The sequence below is a fragment of the Molothrus ater genome, chromosome 14 (genome assembly GCF_012460135.2).
Source record: "Molothrus ater isolate BHLD 08-10-18 breed brown headed cowbird chromosome 14, BPBGC_Mater_1.1, whole genome shotgun sequence".
NCBI lineage: Eukaryota > Metazoa > Chordata > Aves > Passeriformes > Icteridae > Molothrus > Molothrus ater.
Window position 1 is genome coordinate 18,379,321 of NC_050491.2, and position 18,501 is coordinate 18,397,821.

The 18,501-nt window shown below is 39.9% G+C and overlaps 2 long non-coding RNA genes across 2 annotated transcripts; both read left to right on the top strand.

The window, feature by feature from the left end:
• The first annotated feature begins 1,849 nt into the window (after positions 1-1,849).
• LOC129046833 (uncharacterized) lies at positions 1,850-5,507 on the top strand. Its single transcript, XR_008508632.1, has 4 exons — positions 1,850-2,079; positions 2,334-2,471; positions 3,546-3,707; positions 5,376-5,507. It is a non-coding gene; the product is annotated as an uncharacterized LOC129046833 (long non-coding RNA).
• Positions 5,508-11,753: 6,246 nt separating this feature from the next.
• On the top strand, positions 11,754-17,299 carry LOC118698917 (uncharacterized). Its single transcript, XR_004981981.1, has 2 exons — positions 11,754-15,143; positions 15,794-17,299. It is a non-coding gene; the product is annotated as an uncharacterized LOC118698917 (long non-coding RNA).
• Positions 17,300-18,501: the final 1,202 nt, after the last annotated feature.

The following is an 18,501-nucleotide window of genomic DNA, read 5'->3' on the forward strand; positions in this document are numbered from 1 at the left end:
TGCTGGGACAGCCCTTCTGGGACAGTCCTGATGCTCTGGGGGACTTGGCCACCTGAATTTGGCTGCTCTGCCCTGCTGGGACAGCCCTGCTGCTCTGGGGGGTTTCCCTGGCAGAGCTGCAGATTGTTCAGACCTGAATTTGGCTGCTCTGCCCTTGGGTGGAATGGAGAAGTGTGTCTTGTATTCAGGAAAAGTTAAATTTCAGGGGATCCTGGAATGGTTTGGGTTGGGAGGGACCTTAAAGCCTCAAAAATGGTTTTTGAAAGAGGCTCACTACAGATAAACCAGATCAGTACCAAGGCCTCCTGTCCCTTACATCTGTTATCTGTGATGGGAAGAAAGGCTCCTCTAAAGATTAACAAATGCTTTCAAACAATAAGGTTCCAAAATACTTATATGAGCAGTTTTATCACATATTTTACAAATGGGAAACCTGTAAGACATCATTTCACAAGAGTGTATAAATGTAGCAATCCTTGTAGAACATTTACCCTAAAGAGCCTCTGCTGAGGATGTGCAGCAATCAAGAACTAAGAATGAAAAGAAGCAGAAAATCCATCAGTCCAAAATAACCACAGCAGTGCCAGCCCTGCCATGGCAGGGACACCTCCCACTGTCCCAGGCTGCTCCAAGCCCTGTCCAGCCTGGCCTGGGACACTTCCAGGGATCCAGGGGCAACCCCAGCAAATCTGGGATAATTTCCACCTCTCTGTCCTGCCCCCAGTCAGTGAGAGAAGACCAGCACGAAAATGAGTCCTTGTCACCCCCTGCATGCACCAAAATGCTTTTAACCCAAGCACAATCCTTCTAGCTCTGCTCACCAGCAAGAAAATATTCAAATGTTATTCCAGTATTCAAATGACAGGTTGTTTGTTTGTGTATTATTTAATTCTCACTGACTTTAAGGCAAGATAATGTTTCTATCTCTGAAGTTTAATAGCACAAGTGGGTGTTAATTCTGATACAGTTCAAGAGCAATAAAATGCTGCTAGAATTCCACTGAATAGCAACCTGCTGTAAATTTTAGTCATGCAGTGCTAGTATCAAACAGAATGAGCAGCCAGGCTGCAGATGAGAGATTGAAACCACTTTGAACACGTCTCAATTGGCAATCATTAAAGAGGCATTTCTACTGATTTTGCATCTGGTATTCAGACAGAATTCCTAGTTCTGAAAATGTGGAAAATAAGTGGCTTTTATAAGGTAGGTAGTCTATTGGATTTGATTGTAACTTCGGTTGAAAACCCCTATCAAGAATATAAGCATGAAGAAAAATGGATTATCTCTATAATTCTCTCTGAAAACACAACTCAATGTGAATTTGTAAACACTGAACTACCTACAAGTCAATGGAAAATGTTCTGCAGATTTCAAATACCTCACTACTTTTATTTCAGGGCTGATATTTTATTTTATTGGGCTTCAGGGTTTCTACTCTCTGACCAAAGTATCAACCCAGGGAACCACTGGAAATGTCATCCTGACTTGGAGAATGCCATATTTTAGCTGGAAATGTACCTTTCAGTGAGTGCTCCAGTCCTACTTGTGTGACTCAAGTGAGTATCACAGGAAGGGAATTGAGGGTAAATTCAAATACTTGGCTGAAAGCAGCCTTGAGATGGAAGCAGGAGGGGGAGATTCCTTTCCATTCAGTGACTGGGAAGTGTGGGGAATCATGGATAAAATGAATACAGGAAAACAAATAGCAAGGAGTGCTTTTCTTTTCATCCTCTTTTAGCACATGCCTGAGTGGGTTTATGTCACTGTGAGTCGGTCACTAGAGGTGTGCTGTCTAAAAGAGAATCAGCATTTTATCTTGATTTTTTTCCTACATACATTACAACCTTTTCCAGAGCTTCCTAATCACTGGTATTTGTTCCTCACCCCTTTCAATCCACAAACTTTGATGTTTGTTGGCCAGTTTCAGCCAGATTTGAGGAGATCCAGGTCTGGGGTGTGGGTCCTGTCTGGGTGCCTGGCCTAGCCACGAGGTGACCCCAAGGCTGTTTGTGCTGCTGGCCACCAGTCTGGAGCTGCAGCCTCTCCTGTGCTGTGCTGTTGTCAGGTCCCCAGGATGAGGTGAGAGATGAGAATCCGACTCCAAGTTCTTAGAAGGCTGATATTATTATATTATATTATATATATTATATTATGTATATTATATTATATTACAATTATTATATTGTATTTATTATATTATATTTATTATATTTATTATATTATATTTATTATAGTTATTATATTATATTTATTATATTTATTATATTATATTTATTATATTATATATTTTATTTTGTTCTATTTATTGTATTCTAAAACTATACTAAATAAAGAGCAAGGAGACATCAGAAGGCTGGACAAGAATGATCATAAAAACCCCATGACTGACCAGAGAGTCTGACACAGCTGGACTGGGATTGGCCATTAATTAAAAACAATTCACATGGAACCAGTCAAAGATGCACCTGTTGGTGAGCACCCTCCAGACCTCATTCCAAGCAATCAGATAATTATTGTTTACACTTCTTTTCTGAGGCTTCTCAGGAGAAAAATCCTGGCGAAGGGATTGTTCAGAAATATCCTGGTGCCCCTCCTGAGCCATGGAGCAGCAGCCAGCTGAACCCTCCCTGTGTGTGAGGCTGCAAACTAAAGCAGAGCAGATGCCACTCAGCAGGAGAAAACCAAATTGTTTGCACACGTGGAACAGGATGGGAGTGCAGGAAAAAGGAGACAGGGGGAACGAGGCAGCTGGAGCTTGAGGAATTAAAAAGGGATGGGTTGTAGATGTGAGGGAGCAGAATAAATCAGGAGTGATGCATAAACTCACAAAAGGCCAGCTTTTGTCATTTCTGCTCCTCACAGTATTAATTGCTCCTCTTTGCTTTGCTGGTCTTCACAAGAAAGCAGAAGTCAGAAAGAATCACTACATTTCAACTCAGCTGGGAGACAAAAAATAATTCTTAAGCAGCTTATTCATTATATGTAATAAATCTCCAAATAGTATTTACTAGAGCTTATTTATGGTCCTGTGTTCTTATATAATTTGTAAAAAAAAACCCAAAGTGTCTTAAAATTGCTGCTTCCAAAGCAGTTCTGAGGCAGCTCCTTCTGGGGGAGAAGTTTAGAGAGCAGGTTGCTTACATGTGCTGTGTGAGCCCTTCCTTTGTGAATTAATTGGGTTGATACAGAAACATCAAAACAGATTAAGAAAACCTGCCCTGGTTTTTCCTTCCAGACTCTGGGACCCTTGTTTGGTAGAAGTTCTGTGTAGGTTTTAAGATGTGTCTGTGCATTTCAGCATATCCATATTTTTAAGGCTTTGCATCAGATGGAGGAAAAGCAGGCAGTGACAAGATTTGCAGGGTGTAGAGTGTACATAATCTGACATTTCCAGGACACGGATTTTAACTAATTTACACCATCAAGCCACACTACTTAAATTCGTGACAGCAAACCATCTTCAAATTGTATACAGGAATGTCTTCACTTTGCAGATCTGAGATCCACCACATTCTGCAGAAGTTAATCTTCTTTTCCCCCTCCAGGTTGTGACTGAGGATCACTGCTGTACTTGCTGCCAGTGCCACCTGGGCTCTTCCCCATGGCCAGGAGCTCACCTGGGCCTCTCAGGGCTGCTCCCTTTAAGAGAGCCCACAGATTATCCCTGCATGGATTAAACTGGCTTTTGGTCAGCAGCAGATGAGTTGGTGAGTTGGAATAAGAATTACTGTGGGTAACAGTTTGCACATATTTCAATGGATAAATTTCAAATACTAAAAAACCAGCAGGCGTCAAAGACGTGAAATGTCAATAATTATTTGAAGTTCCTGAAACATGCCATTATATGTTTTATAATTAAAAACCAAACTCCTTTACTGGTACATCTGTTTCCAGTAAGTTAAATTTCACCCCTCCCGAGGATACTATCTGGATTTTTTCCTTAATGCTAAATTCCCTTCCAGCTTTGGAATGTGTTTTATTTATACCCCTGTCGTTTTATTGGTGAATATTTAAATTGTCGTGCTGACTAAGCAGGATCAATATCTGACTTTGCTGCTGAGGTGAAATGTTCCTTATTTACAGCTCCTGGATGACAATTTCCCTGTGGATGCAGCAGTCCCTTCCACACCTCTGCTGTGCAATTCCTGCCTCTGTCCTGGGCTGACTCTGAGCTTAACAGTGCCAGGAACTTTGCTTTAGCTGGGTTTGTGTGGAAAACTCTGAATCAGCCATCCACCTCCACACACCACCCCTTCTGTTTATTGATTTCATCGTTTATTTATTTCTGCTCATTTATTTCATTGTGAGATTATTTCATTTAATTGCATTTCACTTAATGTAGGCAGTTTGTAACCTGTATGGACTAGAGGAAAAAGTGTTGTCAGACCCTCCCTGGGTTAGCAGGGCTGACACCAGGCAGGGTTTTGTTCCTCACAAGCTCCATGCTAAAATGACAAGCTTTCCCTGTGATGTGCTACAGAAGAATGAACTGCACTTTAGGGCATTCATTAAAAAAGATTCCTCCTATGCTTTCATAATATTATCTAATGTTATGATTAAAATCTTTATGCTTGTCAGAGAAATTAAAATAATAACTATATTTTATTTTATCTCAGAATAAACACTTGAGCTGAAACGTTGAGGAGGACAGGCACACAAACCACCCCGAGCTTCCCAACACTGCAAAACCCCCCGTGCTCCTCTGGCTCAGCTTTCCTGCCTCCCTGGAATTCCCTTCCTTAGCAAGGCTGCAGGCAGGCTGAGGGCAAGGGGGATGTGATTGGAGTGCTTGGGTTTGTCCAGAGCCTCCCACAGCAAAACAGCCCCAAGGAAACCCCACCAGGTCCTGCTGGCTGGGAGGGTTTTGAAGGAATTTGAGATGGGACCTCTGCATTGGTTTTGATGATGGGATTTATTTTTCTTAGGGCAGGAAGGGTGAGTTAGGCTCACATCTTCACTGCATGGCTCAGAAGGTCACAAGACCCTCAGTTACAAGACCTTTTAAGGAGTTGTTGACCAATAAAACACTCCCAACAAGGATATTTATGCTTTTGACCCAATCCTTCAATATTTTGTCTTATGGACCCATGTTACAGTGTGAGCTTCTTAGCCAATCATGTTATGGCACGCAAACCTACAGCACTGCATCCTAAACTTCTTGTTACCTTTGCAACTACTTTTATTTTTTCTATATCTTAAACTCTAAAACTCTAAACTTTCCTTTCCTTAGCTCATGTGTCTCTGCTATAAACCATAAATCCACATTCTCTTTTCTAGCTCCTAAGTTTGGGAGCCTTTTCCAAGGTCTCCGATCAAATCCTGGGTTTAGTTCTGGGCTCACAGGCCCAAAGTTCTGAGAGCTCTCTGCATTCCAGATTCCAGCACTGGCAGAGCTGGCAGTGCCCACACAGCTCTGAAGGACTGCAAACATCACTGCAAAGTTTCTATCCCTGCTTTGATTTCGTGGAAGATTAATTCCAGTCTGCAAGAGTGAGGTGAGAGATGAGCTGAGCTTCCAGGATAAACCCTGGGCATCTGAGGTGAGGTGAGGATTGAAGTGGTGTTAAACACTGTGGGCTCAGTTTGTCTGTGCAGAACCATGTGCTGCTGTGCTGTGTGAGAGGCTCTCCAGAACATCCCAGGGTGCATCTTCCAAGGAGATTCCCAGCTTTATCCAGTTCTATTATTTACATTATTACTATTACACCATTACTTTATCCCAGTTCTCTTTATCCCAGTTCATTCCTAGCTTTATTCCAGTTCTGGGGCAGCAGAAATTGCCTTTGTTGGAGACAGCAGCATCTCCCACAAATGGCAGGGTCTCTGCCCATTTGTTGTGGTGTTGGGTCCCCAGGATGAGGTGAGAGATGAGAATTTGACTCCAAGTTCTCAGAAGGCAGATTTATTATACATTATATTATATATTATATATTATATATTATATATTATATATTATATATTATATATTAATTATGTAATATCTATTATGTACATATTATATATAATAGATAATATATAATAATATTATATATTATCTATTATCTATTATATATTATCTATTATATAAGATATGAGATATACCTATAATATATATATTATATATTATATTCTATTCTAAAACTATACTAAAGAAAGAGAAAGGAGACATCAGAAGGCCACATGAATGATAATAAAATTATAATAAAAACCTGTGATTGACCAGAGTCTGACACAGCTGGACTGTGATTGGTCATTAATTAAAAACAATTCACATGCTGGGTAAACAATTCTCCAGATCACATTCCAGAGCAGCAAAACAGGGAGAAGCTGAGGCTTCTCATCTGCCCAGGGGAAGAAATCCTGGCAAAGGGATTTTTCAGAAAATATCACGGTGACACCCATTGTCTCCTGTTGGAGCCATCCCCACTCCCATCAATTGTTTCTGCTGCTCCCTGCTCAGGGCTGGTGGCAGCACAGGAAAAATGGGAGTGCAGAGGAGTCTATTTGCAGTGCAAACACATTTTGGGTAATTAAGCTGGAATTGTTTACTGCTGGTGTTGTTCTGAGGGAGAATAAGAATGAAACAAACGCGAGATGATCTCGGGTGTCGGGCAGCACCCGGTACTGCTTAAACTCCAGACAAAAAATTTATTATGTGTGATCACCAAAGGTAATTGTAACTTTGGATTAAATATGCCCAGGAAAAAAAAAAAAAGACAAAAAAGAGCAATATATAATTAAAGGTGGCAAAGGCATACACTTAAAAGTTATTACCCAGCAAAATGAATGTTTCCAGTAGAGCCTTGTTTGGGCTCCCTTGTGTGAGTGGATTCTTCCCCCATGCATTGCACACACGCCTCCAATTTTTAACTCAGAACCTGGGCTTTGTCTTGGACACCAAGATAATGTAATTCACCCAACGAGCAGAGGTTCAATATTTCATTTAATTCTCACTGTTAATTGCTGTTTGTCTGCCTGGCTTGCTGGGTCCCCCAGGGCTCTGGTGTGGGGAAGGAGATGTTCATCACTGCATTGTCTGTGAGAGGCTCTCCTCAACACAATGCAGGGGTGGCTCTCAAACATTCATTTGATTTATACCCTCTCATCCTGCTCCTTGGAGATGGAGGGCTACTATTTCCATTCCACAGATAAGAAAGTAAGAAACCAAAGACACTGAGGACAAAAGCTTTCGCTATTTTCAGAAAACTGGATTTTTTTGCCTTCAAATCAATGCTCTGAATTTCCAGAACAGAAAAAAGTCCGGGTACTGGGGGAAAACCCATCATCACAGAACTACTGATTTCCTGTGAGGAAGGTTGCTTTAAAAAGTCTCAAAAAAATCCAATCAATTTTTAAACTTATCAAATCATAAAGTTTTGGCTAAGCTTGCCTTCAGCTTTGCCTCCACAAGGAGCCAGGAGGAACTTGCCTGCTCTCAGGCTGGCAGTGTGGCAGTAACACAATGCAGGTTCTGTTCCAGATGATCTCTCTGTTCTCTGCAGCCACAGCTCCTGCCAGCCTTGGATCACGAGTGAGAGAAGCAGATTTGCTCTTTTCAGGGCTGCACAACCTGGATGTCACTTTAAACACCAGGCTCAGCCATAATTTCTCTGTTTCATTTATTTTTCCTGGTTAGATTCACTCAATCTGTACCAAGAACAAACACCTTCAGGGTCTTTGCTCAGAACAGTGTGAAGAAACTCTGCTTGCATATTTATTCCTCCAGCAAATTAGCTCAAAAACCAAGAGAATTGCTGCTGAGACATTGCCACAATTATATGCAAGGTCTGCTAGACAGGAAAGCTGAGAAATCACCATAATGCCTGGGTCTTGTCCTCACTGTGAATCCTCCCCCGTCACCTGTTGGGATCCCAAAAGACATTTGTGGTTCTACAGAATATTTTCTAAGTCTGCAACCTGAACTTTTGGAATGTTCATTAGAGGGAAAACAATTCTTTGCTCGTGTTTTTCCCCTCTAAATACTTTCCCAAATCTCAAATTTATAAATTTTGTATGTATTAATAACTTGTTCTTTGTCAACATGCTTAGAAAAGATTCCTTGACAAACAAATTTCTTAGGCATGACAGTGCAGCTCTTAATTAAAAATATAATTCAGGCAGCAAGAAGCCAGAGACAGCCAGTGGAACAATTTTTCATTGAAGAATGAGAGAAAAAAAATACAGTCAGTGATATAATTTGAGCTTTTCTAACTCTTTTCTGCTACACAGCTTGATTGTTAATTTTAGATGAATAGAGAATTAAATGCTTTTGAGGATGTGAAAAGCCTGCAATCTCTTTCTTCTTTGTCCACCTTTGCTGAAGTTATTAATTATATATTATCTTTTTTAAATGTAACATTTCCTCCTAATTAAACTCTTCCAAAGGTAAGGAGGTATTCTTGTTTTTATAGATCGTAACAATTGATATGGGGACTGGGCTAAAAGTGGTTTTGTAAAACATTAGATTGTCTTCAGACCAGAGGGGAGCCTGTTCTGCTTTACATATGAAGGGAAAAAAACCCAAATTTACAAATCAGAGTTCAAAATTTCACCATTATATGAATATAGAGGGGGAAATGGGACAAGCAGGCCCATTCCCAGGCATTCCTTTTGCTGGGATTTCTCCAGCTATGCAATTTGGAATAATTCCAGCATTTATATTTTAAAAAAGCAAACCAAACAAACCAAAACCATCTCTGTGCTACCATCCCAGCCTGTTTCCATTCCAGCAGAGGAGAGCCATCATTAATGAGTGATTATCCACAGCACTGGCACAGAACACCTTGCCATGGTTGCAAAGGAAATTGCTTTGTTGAATTCGCCATGGAGGTGGCTCAGATCAATGGGCTTTGATTTGGAATTGTTATCCAGGATCTCCATAATTTATGAATGCAGTTGTTTGATAGGTGATGGCTTCTGGAGAGGGCATAATGCAGTCATTCCCCAGGATGTGACTGCTCAGCCAAACGAGCAAAACTGAGCCTTAAAATTGGGTAAATAGTGCTGGAGAGCAATGATTGCACAACTCCTTTTGTCATATTTGCTCAGATCTCAGATAATCCTGAGAGCAACACTGTACTTACACAACTAACAGAGAAGTCAGGTTTTCCCTAAAACACTCCATTAAATCCTTTCTTTTGTCATTGTCTTGCATTTAGTCCATGGCTTGGGAGGAAATGTCTTGCCTGTTTGCACAAATGTAAATTATTATCAGTGCATGTGTAAAATTGCTCAGCTGATTTGAAATAACAGGATCTGCACAAGCCAAGTGAGCAGTTGATGTTCCAGTGATCATTATTTTCTACCCAGTTGCCTACTGTGAATGTAAGTCTTCATTGGTGACACATATATCTGTAGGAATGCAGAGAAATAGAGAGTAATTTTTTTTTCCTTTATTCTTTCCTAATTTCTCTAGAAATTACAGTCCAGAGCCCTTTGTGATGGTTGTAATGTAGGCTAATATATGGCTTCCTTTGATAGGAATGTGTTTATTCCCCTATATTTTCTTTCTAAGCTGAAATCAAAGAACCTCTAACAAACAACAACAGCAAATCAAACCAAACAGACAAAAAAAGGACCCCAAAACCAAACAAACAAACAAAAAAACTAAAACTCCAAAACCACACCAAACAAACAACAGCAAAAAACCAAAACAAAACAAGAAAACCAAACCAAAACAAGAAAACCAAATCAAACCCCCAAACAAACTAAAAAACCCCCACATCTGCATTTGATAAAAGTAAAAAAAATATCCTGCTCCTGTACAGTCAATCTTTAAATTCATTAAGAAACCTCTCGTTCTAATTGAAGTTACACCACATAAAAATGAATAGAAATAACTCATCTGGTAACGAAGATCTCTTCCTTGTTTGCTCACAAGACACAAAGTTCACTGCACAGAATTGCAGAATTCCTCCCTCTGCATTTTTTGCTGTCACAGATGCCATAGAAGCCTTTTATACCAAGGGACTGTAACATATCTTTGCCCTAAAAATTGCATTAAATTGCATTATACCAATGCTTTGCTGAATGGACCCAGACTCTTGGAGATTCTGAGGTAAAAAGTGACTGATTTTTACCTGATGCATTCAGCAGTTCTGTTGGCATGTTGTCCATTGCTTCAGGGTTTGTTTTTCCTTCTTCTTCTTTCCTTTCCTCCCCTCTTTTTTCTGCTGTTTTCACCTTTGATCTAACTGGGAAAAGGCCCTGCCTGAACCAGATCTTCTCCACGGAACTGTGAGATCCACTGGACGTGCAGAAGGGCTCTCCCCAGCATTCCTTCCAGCAATAAATGCAGACATTTCCCACTCTCTTGGTTTAACAAGTCAGAGCTTTGGCTTGGATGAGTTGGTAGAAGCCTCCTCAGCCCAGTGAGTTTCTCTTTTTACCTGGAACTAAAAAAAACCCGGGTTTTTCACAGCAGGCTCTGTTGGGGCAGTGCCTTGGGAGGATGAAAGCTTTGTCTCCTCTAACCCCAAAAACGCCCTCACCTGGCATCGCTGCTGCTTGGCACCATGGAAGTTTAGAAAACTTTATTCCCAGAAGGACCAGAAAAAGCTTTTTGCTAATATGGCTTTTCCCATCTTTCTCTCTGCATCCTCTTTTTCTGTTTTTCCCAAGTCCTTTTTCTGTCTGATAATTTCAGCAGGTCAAGCTGAGGTTTGCTGGTCTCTGACTTGGATCAATACATTTCCCTACCAAAAATAAGCTGGTTTTTCTTCTATTTTCAAATCAATATTTTTCAGACCCTAAAGTCTGAAAAATAGTTAAGCAAGATCAAACCCATGGCATTTAAACAATCCCACCACAATAGACTTGTGTTCATGTTTAGAGATAAAACTGCTGCTTACCTTGACTTGGAGTTCAGGGGCCTTTATTTCAAATATAATTCTTTCAATAAGTTTACACAACATTTACAAAAAATAAAATGCTCCAGCTTTGTGGGTTTGGGTTTTATTTTGGTTTTTTTGTTTTGGAGTGGGGTTTTTTTTGTTTTTTTGGGTTTTTTTGTGGCTTTTTTTTGTTATTGTTGTTGGGTTTTTGTTTTGTTTGTTTGTTTAGTTGGTTGTTTATTTTTTAATTCTGTCTTTATATAAGCTACTTTTTTTCCCCACTTTTAACTTTTTTTTCCAAGTGCAGAAAACACTTTCAAAGCCACCCCAGGGAAAGCTCTAAGCCAGAGGACATACAGCATTTTCACTTTTTTATGCTTCAGGCTAAGGTAGTTTGACTGATCCATCATCTGAGCAGTAGGCAGAGCATAAATCATGTATGAAATGTCAGCTGAAATGTTAGTGCACCTTCATGTCATTAATTGCATTTTTTTAATCTTCTGTCTGTACCCTCTACAGGAATTCCCCAGCACAAGCACAGTTGCAAGTATAAAACTTCAGAGGGTTTGGTTTGGTTGTGGTTGCTTTTGTTTTGTTGGTTCCTTTCTCTTCTGGAGGGGGAATGTTTGGGGATTTTTGTTTGTTTGGGTTTCTCAGTGGTACAAAAGTTGAAGAGAGACTTGTAAGGGCGTTTTTATGGCTGCTGTGCAAGGTTTGGTCAAAATCTCTTCTTCTAGACAGAAAATCTGGGTAAGATCCTGAAGTACAATGGAATTCCAATGGAATTCCACCAGCCAGCAGAATTTGGCCACTATTTTTAATGAGGAAATGCAGCATATCTTCCCTCAGAACCATTTAAATTCCTGTAAATGGATCTCAAAAGACACTCCAGTCCTGATGAAAATAAATGCAATATTTGATCTTCCTCCTTTGTGCGTGAGAGGACAGAAAAATCAGGTAAGAAACTGAAGTTATATTCAGAATTTTGTGTGATATTCACAGTCTGTGAATATTCACAATTTGCTGTGGAATCCAGAATTTTCTCAGAGGATGTAGAGCCCGGTTGGGTTTGGCTGCATGGCAGAATTTGAGTATTTTACAAACATAACAGACTTCTGTTGCTTTGAACATTTTCTGCTGCATCTTGGGAACCAAACAAATGAAATTATCTCTCTGCTGGGAGTAATGCAGGTTTTTTTGTCTGGAAAATCACCTGAATTCCCATATTTCTCCAGATGTGATGACACTGGATGGACTCTTCCTTTTCTCTGTGACCTAATGTCTGCCGCTTTCAGCTGTGGAGCTAAAATGTTTTCAGTATTTTCTTCTGGAGTTATATTTGTCCTCTTTCTTGCCTATTGCTTTTATTAATATTAAATGTAGCATAAATTCATTGCTGCTTCAGAATGCCTGAAATTGAATTTACTGTTCCAATATTAATACAATTATTAACTTCCTTCTGGAAACTCTCCATCCCAAATCCAAGTTACTGTTGCATATTCTGCTGGCCATGATGCCCCCCTGTTCCTTTGCTATTAATACAAAAGTTTTTATACTTTTTCTTTACCTAGGTGCTTTCCAGATAAATGTAACCTTTTTCCTTAATTAAATTCTCAGACTGAAGAAGTTATTATTATTTTATTCTTGGCACTAGCCTTGGGAAAGCAGAGACTTTGAGAGGAAACTCTTTCATTTTTCACTGCATGAGCACATTCACTGACCTGCACTCTGCTGAACTATGTTAATTTTCCTTATCAGCCTGCCATGGAAAGATAAACTGAGGTGTTTATCAAAATAAAATTTTGTGAAGGTTACATTTTCACATCCTCAGCTCCTTAACTTTATCCCCTCAGACAAAATGAAGCAATCTCCAAGTGCACAGGTTAAGGCAGAAAAGTGGCCCTTTCCCACTGCCAGAGATTTTCAGAATAAATGAGAATTATTCCTGCTCTTTGCATCCCTCTGGATCTCTGGAATGCTGTTATTCCCTCATTCCATATTGCTATTTATATAAATATCTCATTTTAATTGAACCCATAAACACAGAATTTGCCTTTTCTGATTTTGTGGCTGTTTCAAAAATACTAATTTTATTGAACCTCAGGCCTTTAGTTACCTGGATTTTTTTTTTCACTCCAGTTCATTTCCTTGATAAGAATCAAAATACTTTCTGTTTCAACTGATGTTAAATTTTATTATTAAAAAAATACTAAGAGCCTGAATTCCTACTTAAACCAGAAGGTAGTCTATCACTCAAATATATTAAAACTGATTAAAACAAGCTTGAGGGGAAAAAGAAAATAAGAATCAAACCTATCATTTTTGAAAATTTAGCCTCCTAATTTGAATTATATCAGAGAATGAATAAAGATAGTGACTTTCCAGAGACTTTGATGAAAAAGGCAGCTCAATACTTTAAAAGGCATTCCAGTCCATCGTTCAGATAAGCAAAAGGCAAAGGAGACTGCAATTGCAAACCAATGATTTTTTCAGTCTCAGGAATTGAGTAGTAATCAATTCCCCTTAAACACAACTCAAATCACATTTACAATCTGATTTTTATTTTTTAACTGCTATCTAAGAGCATTTGCCATAGTTCTGTTGGAAAAGCATTATGATGAGTCCAAATGCAGATTTTTTCCCAGAAAAATATTTCAATTCACGATTTTAAGAGGGGAAAAATAAATTCTGTGCTTTCATTTCCTGTTTTTCTCCTTAAATAATATTTATAAAGGTTAGGGAATATATTGTCCTTTCTTTAATTATCAAATGATTAATTTCTCCAAGTAGTCTGCAATATTTCTTAGCCCAAAGTAATAAACTCACAGATTGTTGAGCAGCCAAGGCAGTTGCAGATGCATTTTTTTTTCCCAGAGTAGCTCTCAGCCATTTAAAAACTCAATAGTTGAGCTGAACTTCTATTGTAATTCCATCACAGTTATTTAGCTAAAAGAAGCAATTCCAGAATTTTCAGACAGGCCCATGATAGCAATGTATAATCCTTAAAATTGTGACACTGATATTACTTTAGACCTTTTTATGGCAAGATTAAAAGGGCTTTAATACCTTTCTCTCACAAAGTGGTGTGGAAATACTGTCTTCTCTGGTTCCTGAAATAGCTGCTCAGGCTTGCAATCATTTAAAAATATTATCTGGGGAGTTTGCAGGGCACAAAAGTTAAAAGATAAATTGTGCTGCTCCTCCAAATGTTAGGATATGCATGCTAATCTGACATTTCTGAGCAAGGGGTGGAATAAAAACCTCCTGGAGTAGGACAGAGGCTGCTGGACAACGGGTGCTCATTAAGAAACCATCAGCATGTGATGAACAACTACAGATACCTGCAAAATCTTTAGAATTCAAATGATGTTTAAGAATCAGGAGAAACATTTGAGGATCCATTCATGTGGACATGTAATGATCCTCACATCGAAAGCCACAACGGTGCACACCTTCCAAATAGTTCCATTGTTGTCATTGTTTTTAATTTCCTCTGTTAATTCTTCTCAAGAACTGCAGGGAGATCGCTAGATATTGAAGGAAAGGAAGGAACTCCAGGATTTTTTGTTTCTGCTTCTTGAGTGGTGTCAGGATGTGGAAGAGCTCTTTAAAACAGCCAGGAGTGTTTGGCTCTTGATGGAAATACAGCAGCTCTATCCCTTCTCTGGAGATCCCTTTGAAGCTCTCATCTGCATTTCAAGTCTGATAAAATCATCTTTGTGTGCTGGAAGTCAGTTAAGGCACAGAAAATCCTGCTGCAACGTCGCTGATCTGCTGTGATCCCTGCTTGTTCACTGGGAGCTGCTCTGCCAGGCTGAGCAATCAGAAACCCTCGTGCTCGTGAGCCCCAGATCCACCCCAGACAGAGCTGCAGGGTTTCTGTGCATCCTGCCTGTGCTCATTACCATGCTGTTATTGCCTAATTGCTGTTAGTTCCTTTTTCACTACATGCATTGCTTTGCTCTTGGTGTGTTCTCCTGTTCATTAAACCAAAGAATGTAAGAAATAGCAACTTATGTTGATATCTTATATTTCTCTATGCAATTTTGCAAAACAGAACTGATCAATGTTTTATTTTCACATCAGGACCTGTTCTTCACCTCCAGGATTTTGAGAAAATCCTCCAGTCCCTGCGGGGACCTGGATTTGTTTGTGTTTTAACAGGTACAAAGTCCAGGTGGGCTTTAGTGCAGAATGTGAAACTCCATCAAGTGCAAGAAAATGCTGATTACTCCACAAGCAGAGAAAACACACAGATGTGGACAGCACAGAGATTCCAACCCTCGTGCTTCACCCACAGAACATTGTGGACTTTGGGTTTCTTCATGGCAGGTTTGTGGACTTTGGGTTTCTTCATGGGTGTGGGAACCAGGGATGTTGTTGAACTTTTGTTGGATGATAGCTTAAGTGAAATATGGGGTGTGGTCCAATGTGTGTCTGACAAAGTTGTCAATAGAGTTAAAAAACCCCCAAAATGCCAAAGCTGTGTAAGGAGAGGGAGCCCTGCAGAGCCCCAGGAGCTCAGGTGAGATGGAGTCACCTCTGGCTGAGGAAGCACCCGAGACCACAGCCCTGGGTGCTGCTGGCCCTGGGTGCTGCTGGCCCTGGGTGCTGCTGGCCCTGGGTGCTGCTGGCCCTGGGTGCTGCTGGCCCTGGCTCCTGCTGGCCCTGGGTGCTGCTGGCCCTGGGTGCTGCTGGCCCTGGCTCCTGCTGGCCCTGGCTCCTGCTCCTGGTGCTCCTCGGGGCTCTGCCAGCTCTGGGTCTTTCCTGAAATCAATTTATCCTCCTTGGGCACTCCAGAGTGAGGGATGGAACCCCTGCACCCCTGAGGCTGCCTGGAATCCCTGCATGGGCTGTCAAAGGCTCGTTTGACCCATGAGCTATTTCAATGTCAATCTAAATGATATCCTCAAAGTGTGACTTCAGAAAGGTTTTTTCTCATTCCTTTATTTTTTTTCCCCTTTCTTTAACTTTTTTCTCAGCCTGTAGGTGGAATTGCAGGAGCAGGATGCAGCAGCTCACCCCCAGCAGAAGCAGGGGCTCCTCCTGGCCAGGAATTAGGAGCTGTTGGGTCACTTTCTGTGGAGTCTCCCCCCATTCACTCCCAGCTGAGAGCTCAGCTGGATGCTGAAGTTTAACCTGATTTCCAGCGACCAAACCAACGTTTGCATAGAAGCCTGACTTAAACAGACAGAAGATAATTGCGTTTAATAAGCAGGCGTGAAACGAGGTGTTGGAGGCTCTGTGGTGAGAGCACAAACAAACCCTTGAGAGAACAATGGCAGAATTGAGCATGAACTGCACCCTCCCAGCCGCAGCTCTGCCGCTCAGCCCCTGCAGAAGAAAGGAAAGCCCAAATTTAACCAGAGCTTTTAAAAAAGCTGGTATCAGTTTGATTAATCTTTGCTCTTCTCTGGTTTTTAACCATGACAAGAAAATGCATCAGATATGCTGTCAGAAAACACTGTCAATGAAATTTCCAGTGTTGTTGCTCTTGTTTACCAAAGAATTTTTTTCCTTTTTGCATTTTAGGTATTTAACAGCTTAAAACACTTCCCCAGTGAAGAATACACAGATTAATATTTCATTACAAGAACTTTATTCCATCACATTCTATCTTTTTTTAAAAACCCCAAAACAAAGGATGCCAATTTCCTCTCCTTCTGTAAAAATAGAAACAAGAGGAATTGGGGCTCTCTAACCCACCCGAAAACCAAGATCTGCTTAGCTTCGAGGCCAGTAGCAAGTATGAGGATAAATAAATTTATTAGCAATGTAGTGATGCTCTACCATCCTCTAAGCAAAGGAAGGGCTCTGTTTCACTGTGCTGGTGGATTTATTTTGACTTATTCCTCTAATCTGTGCTAAAACTCCCCCTATATTAACATTCCTGAGTCTGGAAGCAACAAGCTTCATTGTTAAAGTTTGTGTTTTGTTGAGGGCCAGGTGCCAAATGAAGAATTATCAATTTTTGTCGCTCCCTGTCATGGAGCCCATGCCACTCATGGCTTACAGGCTTTGATAAAAACCTGCCGGATTTTGTGCCCACCAGAAATAAAAACTTCTCAAGTTTAGCTGGAAGGAAATAACTCCACACGTTTTTACTTTTCTATGCTACTGTTGCTTGTTCTGTTTCACTGTTTTACTTTTCCTATATGAATAACCTGTAATGCACAAAGGATTGAAAAGCACAGAATGGATTTCTGTCCTAAAGCAAGGATGTTTTCGATTTTCTTCTCTTTCCATTTTCTAAAAATTCAATTGCTTTCTGTTTGCCTGTGAGCTGATGTTTTTGTAGAATTGTCTATCATAATTCCAGCAACATATTTCTATGCAGCTTGGTCAGAGCCCAGCAGTGTAAATGCAAATTAAGATTTTTTTTTTCCCCTCATTGTGCATTGTTTTTATGTCTATCAACATCACATTGTAGCTGACATTTTATTGCCACTTTCTCAAACTTGCAATAAAATCTCATTTTATTAACATCATTAGATGAGAAACAGAAAATTTGGTAACTCAGTAAAGCTTTTATTTCCATTTTTTTCTGAATACAGGACCCAGTACAAACCTCCTCCACAGTAAAAGTTAACCTAGACCCCCAAACAACTTTATTTAGAAACCTTTAGCAAGGCTTTCCAAGCCCTTTGGCACGGTGTTATTAATCACAAAATCTTCTCTTCCTCTCTGATCACCTTATCTGGACTTGCTTCATTTCTTGTCTCCTTCTCTGAGCCAGAATCTGCTGATTGGACGCCAGTTCTACGTCAGTAAGCTTGCAAAAATATTCGAGTGGCAATGTGCTAATCCTGAATGTGTAAATGCAGTGCAGGATATAGCACCAAATAATACAGGAGGGTTGGAACAGGAACTGCCCCCTGCCAAATGCACCACGGCAAAAAACCTAAAATAAATAACTAAAAATCTAATATAAGTAGCTTTCTTTGCTTAGGAAGAGTATGTTTTGCAAACCAGAAGAGTCCAAAGATAATTATAGAAAAATAATAGCAATATTTAGGTTTGCATTTATCATAAAAGAACAGGAGCAGATCACCATTGAAAAGCCTTCGAAAATATCTCCTGAAAATGTGCTGTAGTGGTTTTGTACAGAAAGTTCTGTAGAATGTCCTTTATTCCTGAGCCAAGTGGAAGAATTCCTGAGAAAGATTTCTCTAAGAGTTTGTGTGCCTTTCCATATGCCACAGTTTAACAGACACTAGCAGGTCTGTTTATATCATCATTTTTTTCTCTTTAGAAAAAGAAAAAAAAATTGCTCTTTGCTAGTTTTCATATGTTCCCTAAAGATTTTCATCTTGCAAATAAAAGAGCCTAATTATTTCCACAATGGAAGGATTAGTGTTCCCATGAGCAGATTCTTTCTGTTTAAAAGTCATTGTAGGTGTAATAAAATGCAAGCAGTTCATGACCAATGCAGCTGCTTCACAAATTACTGGAGTTCAAAAAATAAGGGAATAATTAAAAAAAAAAAAAAAAAAAACACCCAGCCAAACAACAAGAGAAAAGAGATTTTTAAAAGAGAGGATTAAGAATAAAACTAAACAAGCCTAGTGCCATCAGGTCAAATTAGTGGAGAAAAGTGAATACAATAGCTGCCACCTAAATAAGCCTTAATGTCCCTGTGGTTTTTCACAAGAGGCTTTGGGGGTGTTACATAACAGCTGCCAGGAGAGTT